The following is a 7,724-nucleotide window of genomic DNA, read 5'->3' on the forward strand; positions in this document are numbered from 1 at the left end:
AATCACCATACATTACATTAGTTTTAGATGTAGTGTTCCATGATTCATTGTTTGTGCATAACACCCAGTGCTCCATGCAGTACGTGCCCTCTTTAATACCCATCACCAGGCTAACCCATCCTCCCGCCCCCCTCCCCTCTAGAACCCTCAGTTTGTTTCTCAGAGTCCATCGTCTCTCATGGTTCAGCTCCCCCTCCGATTTCCCCCCTTCATTTTTCCCTTCCTGCTCTCTTCTTTTTTTTAACCTATAATGTATTATTTGTTTCAGAGGGACAGGTATATACATATATACATTTTAACGAAACAACCACAAAGAAAACTGTACAAAATCATACACTCAAAACCCTATAAATAAATCAAGAAGGAATCCTTAAAATGTTCAAATAACCCGCAGAAAGGAAAGAAAAGAGAAACAGAAGAAAGAGACACAGGAGAAACAAACAGAAAACAATAAGATGGCAGACTTAAGCCCTTAACGTATTAACAATTACCTTAACTGTAAATGGTTTCAATATACCAATTAAAAAACAGAGACTGAATTTTAAAAAAACACAACTCAGGGGCGCCTGGGTGGTTCAGTGGTTAGGCATCTGCCTTCGGCTCAGGTCATGATCCCGGGGTCCTGGGATCGAGCCCCACATCGGGCTGACTGCTCAGTGGGAAGCCTGCTTCTCCCTCTCCCGCTCCCCCTGCTTGTGTTCCCTCTCTGTGTCTCTCTCTGTCAAATAAATAAATAAAATCTTAAAAAAATAATAAAAAAAAAACACAACTCAACTACATGCTGAAGAATATATATATCATGTAAACATCAAAAAAAGTAGGAGTAGCTATATTAATATCAGATAAAGTGGACTTCAAAGAAAATTAATAGTAACAAAGAGACACATTACATAGTGATAAAAGGATCAATTCACCAGGAAGATACAATGATCCTAAATATGTACACACCAAACAACAGAGCCTCAAAACACGTGAAGCAAAAACAGAAAGAACTGAATGGAAAAATAGACAACTCACCATTATAATTTAGAATTTCAACAGCCCTCTCAGTGTTAAAGTTCTATCTCAACAACTGATAGAACTACTAGATAAGACTATCAACAAGGAGAAAGGAAACTGACCAACACAATCAGCCAACAGGATCTGATTGAAATACATAGAACACTCCACCCAACAACAATAGAACATTTTTTTTTTTTCAAGCAACCCTGGACATTTATCAAGATAGACCTTACTTATCCTGAGCCATAAAACAAACCTCAGCAAAATTTTTTGAGTCAGATCTCTAATATATTGAGTCAGATATCTAATATTTATCATTTCAGATATGTATACAATTATACATATATAGTTAGGACAAATGCTTAAAAAAAACAAAGTGTATAGTTTGGTCTATATAGATAGATAGATTAGATAGATAGGTAGATAGATAGATAGATAAATAGATAGATAGAGATAGAGATAGATAGAGATAGATAGATAGATATAGATAGATATAGATAGATAGATAGATATCTGACATATAGTAGAAGCATGGAAATATGCATACCAAAATATTAACAATGAGTAAGTTCTTTAAAAGGTGATATTAGGAGTGCTGTTTATTTTTCTTTTTTGTTTATTCCTACATTCTAATTTTTCTACAAGAGTACATGAGTTGTATTATAAAAATTTTGAAGCTTATGTTTTAGAAACATATGTATATTCAACTGAACTTTAGTGTTAATCCAGGCTATTTTTTTTTAAGTTCTCTTTAATGTGTGTGGTGAGCCATTTGTTAAGTCAAAGGATGTGTGGTAGCCTAATAATATTGACGACTGACTTGTTCACATTATTTGAGTTGCTTCCATCACTCAGTTGGTTAAGCATCTGCCTTCTGCTCAGGTCATCTCAGCGGGGAGCCTGCTTCTCCTTCTCCCTCTGCCCTTCCCCCCACTTGGGCATGCAGTCTGTCTCTCTTTCTCTCTCTCAAAATCTTTAAAAAATAAAATAAAATAAAACAATGCTATTGGAATGGGTACTTTACCCACTTAATATTGTTATTTATTGTGGAAACTAGAAAATGTTCCCTGGGTCACAAACATGAAAAATATTAAGGATAAAAGTTATAAAATATACTACATTTTAGAGGACTCAATTTTATTTTTTAAGGAAAATGGAACTTGCTGCAGTGCCATTAATATTTTTTTAATTAGCTATCACATAACAACAACATTATCACATTCAAATACCAAAAAAGAAGCATTCTTAAATCATTGGAATCTATTGGTTTACATAAAAAGGAGGGGAGATAAAACACTATAAATTAGATTGTATTTTCTTTTGTTGAGATTATGGTGCCTCTATTTTCACCTTATTAAAATTTTGTATACTTCTAAGCATTCCCTAAAAAACTTAAAATGTACATTTCTAAAATAATATGGAAAAATTATTAAAAAGTGTGATGTTTAGGGGCATTGGGGTGGCTCAGTCAGTTAAGCACCTGACTCTTTGTTTTGGCTCAGGTAATGAGCTCAGGGTCCTGAGATAGAGCCCCATGTTGGGCTCCACACTCGGTGGGGAGTCTGCTTGGGATTCTCTTTCCTCTCCCTCTGCCCCTCCAGCTCATGCTCCCTCTCTCTATATATAAAATAAATAAGTAAATCTTTAAAAAAAAAAAAAGTGTGATGTTCAATTTTATATGTCAATGTGACTGGGCTAAGAGATGCCCAGAGAGTTTGTAAAACATTATTTCTGAGAGCACCTGGGTGGTTCATTGGTTAAGCAGCCACCTCTTGATTTCAGCTTTGGTCATGATCTCATGGGTCATGAGATCGAGTCCCACCTAGGGCTCCAAGCTCAGTGCAAAGTCTGCTTGAACCTCTTCCTCTGCTCCTCTCCCTGCTTGTGTGCTCTCTCCCTCTCTCAAATAAATAAATAAATAAATAAATAAATAAATAAATAAATAAATAAATAAAAAATAATAAAATCTTTAAAAAAATTATTTCTGGCATGTGTGTGGGGGTAAACCTGGAAGACATTCAAGATAAATATCAGACAAAGGAAGAAAAATGTGCGAGAGAGGCATTATAGAACATGACATACTCCCTGAATAAGGATATATTCATCATGATCACGGAATATTGTAAGCTTCAGTAGAGGCAGAAAATAAAGCCAGATTAAATTAGACAAATTGGGGCCACAACTCTATCAAATTAAAAGAAATGAAATCACACAGATTATGTTCTCTGACCATAATGGGATCAAACTGAAAGGCAATAACAGAGAAAACAGAAAAATCTCTAAGCAGTTGAAATTAAACAACACACTCCTAAGTAAACCATGGGTCAAAGAGGAAGTCATCAAAGAAATTTTTTAAAAACATAGAACTGAATGGAAATGAAAATATAAAATATCAGAATTTGTGGAATATTACTAAAGCAAGGCTGAGAGGGGTTATTTTTTGCATTTTTATTCAGATATAATTGACATGTCTACTCTCTTAGCAACATTCAAATATATAATACAGTAGTGTAAACTATAGTCTCCATGCTGTACATTACATCCCCAATACTCATTTATTTTAGAACTGGAAGTTTGTCACTTTTAACCACCTTCACCCATTTCACCCATCCCCTACTCTCCACCTTTGGCAACCACCAATCTGTTCTCTGTATCTATGAGTTCAGTTTTATTGTTTTGTTTTTGTTTTGTTTTGCTTTCGAATTCCACATATCACTGAGATCATAAGGTATTTGTCTTTCTCTGTCTGACTTATTTCACTTAGCATAATGCCCTCAAGATCCATCCACCCTGTCACAAATGGCAGGATTTCCTTCTTTTTTTACACTGAATATTATTCCAGTGTGTGTGTGTATCACATTTTCAATCCATTCATCCACCAACAGATGAGAGGGACTTCTATAGCATCAAATGCCTACATTTAAAAAAAAAAAAAAAAGGGGGAAGATTTCAAAATCAAGAATCTAAGTTTCTATCTCAAGAAACTAGAGGAGGAAAAGAAAAATTAACCCAAAGCAAACAGAATGAAGAAAATAACTAAGTTTAGAGCAGAAATTAATTAAATGGAAAATGAGAAAAGTAGAGAAAAACCAATGAAATTAAAAGCTGGTTCTTCAAAAACAATCCATAGAATTAAAAAATCTCTAGCAAAATCGACAAAGATACAAACTGAAAAATACAAATCACCAGTATCAGGAATGAAATGGAGAATATGTCACTATAAATTCTATTATTACTACAGATAATAAGTATTATGAACAACTTTATGCTCATAAAAGAAGAAGAAACTGACCAATTCCTCTATAACTCTTTTTAAAATTGAATTTTTTAATCTTTATTTAAATTTTAGTTAGCTAATATGCAATGCTATATTGGTTTCAGGAGTAGAATTCAGTGATTCATCAGTTACATACAACACCCAGTGCTCAACATGACAAGTGCCTTCCTTAATATCCATCACCCATCTAGCCCAGGAGGGAGAAAAAAAAAACGAAGATAGAGAAACAAACCATAAGAGACTCTTAACAATAGAGAAAATTTATTTTTTAATTAAAAATCTTTTGAAAAAGAAATCTTCAGGCCCAGATGGTTTCACTGCAAATTTCTACCGACTTTAAAGAAGAATTAACACCAATGTTTACAAAATCCTTCCCAGAAAATAAAAAAGGAGAGGACACTTCCTAACTCATTATAAGGCTGGTTTTACCCTGAATCGAAGACAGTGGAGAAAAGAAGACTGCAGATCAGTATCTCTTAAAATTCCTCAACAAAATACTAGCAAATCAAATCCAATAATATATTTTTAAAAATCATACACCACAACCAAGTAACATTTTTTCCAGATATACAAGGTTAGTTCAACATTCAATGATCATTCAGTATAATTCATCAAACCAAAAGGCTAAAAAAGAAAAATCAAATAATCATATTAACTGAAGCAGGAAAAAGCATTTCACAAAATTCAATATCCATTCATGATAAAAACTTTCAGCAACTTAAGAATGAATAGAGGGAAACAGCCTCAACTAAATAAAGGATATCTACAAAAACTGACAACTAACATCATATCAAAGCTAAAAGACTGAATGCTTTCCCTGTAGTTCAGGAACATGGCAAAGATATCTACTCTCACCAATTTTATTCACATCATACTTGAAGTTCCAGCCACTGTAATAAGACCAAAATAACTATAATAATAACTATAATAATAATAATAATAACAATAATAATGCAGATGGGAAAGGAAGAAATAAAACTGTTCCTATTTGCAGATGGCATTATCATATACATACAAAATCCCAAGGAATCTGCAAAAATATGTATACCCCTAGAATGAATAAGTGAATTCAACAGTTTTAAAATACAATATTAACACACCGAAATCAATCATATTTCTATATGCTAACAAAAAAACATGTGAAAACCAAAATTAAAGATACAATACCATTGAGATGCTAGAATAGATTTCAACCCTCAAACCCCATACAAACACCAATTTTAACAGCCATTCATAGACAAAAATACCTTTGTGGGAGCCCAGGAATCCAGCTGAAAGGTTCCAGCACCCTGTTGGAGGGAAAAAAAAGAAAAAGAAAAAGAATAAAGGCATTAAAGAGGGTAAGAATAATAGTTTCACTTTAACTACATCATTCCTTCCCCAAGACAGTACAGCTCAGTGCCAAGAGAGACCCCCTCAGTTCACAATCTCTCCCACAAGAAAAGAGAGAGTTGAAGTCAGCACACAGTTTTCCCAGCCTTGTAGGACAGTGCCCAAAAGGCCCACCTCTGCCTTGCCCCATCCAGAACATAAGGAGATCAGCTTGGATGAATAGTCTGGGGACAGCTATGAGCACAGGAAAGGGAAAGGGGCTCTTAACCACCAATTCAACAATCTCAGCCAATATTCCTACTAACTGGCTTGCAGTCTCCAACAACAGCCCATCCATGAACCCTGAAAGACACTTCACCTGTGGACTCCCCCACAGTAGCCAGTGTGTGCCCCAGCATTCCATGAGTCCCCCCATAGCCAGCACCCTGCATTCTTCTGCAGATGGTATGTAGGAGCCTCCACAGACGGCACACAAGTATCAGCAGTCAACTAGATTCTCCTGGCATGGAAGAAGTTACACAATACTTCAGGGTACAACCCTAAGAAAAATAAATGGGAGACTTTCAGCACCCAGCCTGGCTTGGCAGGATCAAGAGAAGACACACAATCCTAAGGATTTCTCCTCAACAGAGAAAAAGAAAAATGGAGCAGACACATCCTTAGAAAGGTCTTAGAGACCCTTAGAATCTCTGACCAGGCCGACTGGTGAAGATCTTCCTGAAGCCAGTCAGCAAAGACTGGAGAAGGTGACTGCTTCTTCAAATATGAAGATAGAAACTCAAGGCTTAGGACAAATTAAATGAAAACACAACATAGCAAAATTTATGGGATGCTCAGTCCTAGGAGGGAATTTTATAGCAATAAACCCCTACATCAAGAAAAAAAAAATCTCAACCTAAATTTATACCTCAAAGAACTAGAAAAAGAACTAAGTTCAAAGTTAGCAGAAATAATAAAGATTAGAGCAAAAATTAATGAAATAAAGACCAGAAAAACTATTTAAAAAGATCAACAAAACTTAGGGTTTATTTTTAGAAAAGATGAACAAAACTAACAAACCCTTAGGTACATTAAGAAAAAAAGAGAGAAGACTCAATAATAAAATCAGAAATGAAAGAGGAACCTACAAAATAAGGGGGAAAAGAGGATCTATTACAACTGATGCCACAGAAATACAAAGGGTGATGAATAATTATATGCCAACAAACTGGATAACCTACAAGAAATGGATAAATTCCTAGAAACATTCAACCTACCAAGATTGAATCATGAAGAAATAGAAAATTTGAACAGACCAATGATGAGTAAGGAGGTTGAATCAGTAACAAAAACTTCCCAGCAAAGAAAAGCCCAGGATCAGATAGCTTCACTGGTGAATTCTACCAAACATTTATAGAAGAATACCAATCCTTCTCAAACTCTTCCACAAAAATTGAAGAGAAGGGAACACTTCCAAACTCATTTACCAGCCCAACATTATCCTGATACCAAAACCACATAAGGACATTATAAGAAAAAAGAAGTACAGGCCAATATCCCTGATGAAGATAGATACCAAAAGTCCTTAACAAAATGCTAGCAAACTGAATTCAACAGCACAGTAAAAGAATGATACACTATGATGAAGTGGGATCTATTCCTGGGATGCAAGGATGTTTCAACATATGCAAATCCATAAATGTGATACACCACATGAACAGAATGAAGGATAAAAATCATGATCATCTCAATAGTTGCAGAAAAAGCATTTGACAAAATTCAACATCCATTCATGATTTTTTAAAAACTCAATAAATTACATATAGATGGAATATATCTCAACATAATAAAGGCCATATATGTTAGGCACAGGTAACATCATGCTCAACAGTGAAAAGCTGAAAGTTTTTCCTCGAAGATCAGGAAAAAGACAAGGTGCACACTCTAACCACTTCTAATCAACATAGTACTAGAAATCCTCACTGGAGCAATCAGTCAGGTAAAAGAATAAAAGACATCCAAATCAGAAAGGAAGAAGTAAAATGGCCTGTTTGCAGATGGCATGATATTATAGACAGAAAATTCTAAAGACTCCACCAAAAAAAAAAAAAACCTGATAAAAATAATAAATGCA

Source organism: Mirounga angustirostris, unplaced genomic scaffold (assembly GCF_029215605.1).
Source record: "Mirounga angustirostris isolate CCGP_5_RB_7025 unplaced genomic scaffold, mMirAng1.0.hap1 SCAF_13, whole genome shotgun sequence".
In the NCBI taxonomy this organism is placed as follows: Eukaryota; Metazoa; Chordata; class Mammalia; order Carnivora; family Phocidae; genus Mirounga; species Mirounga angustirostris.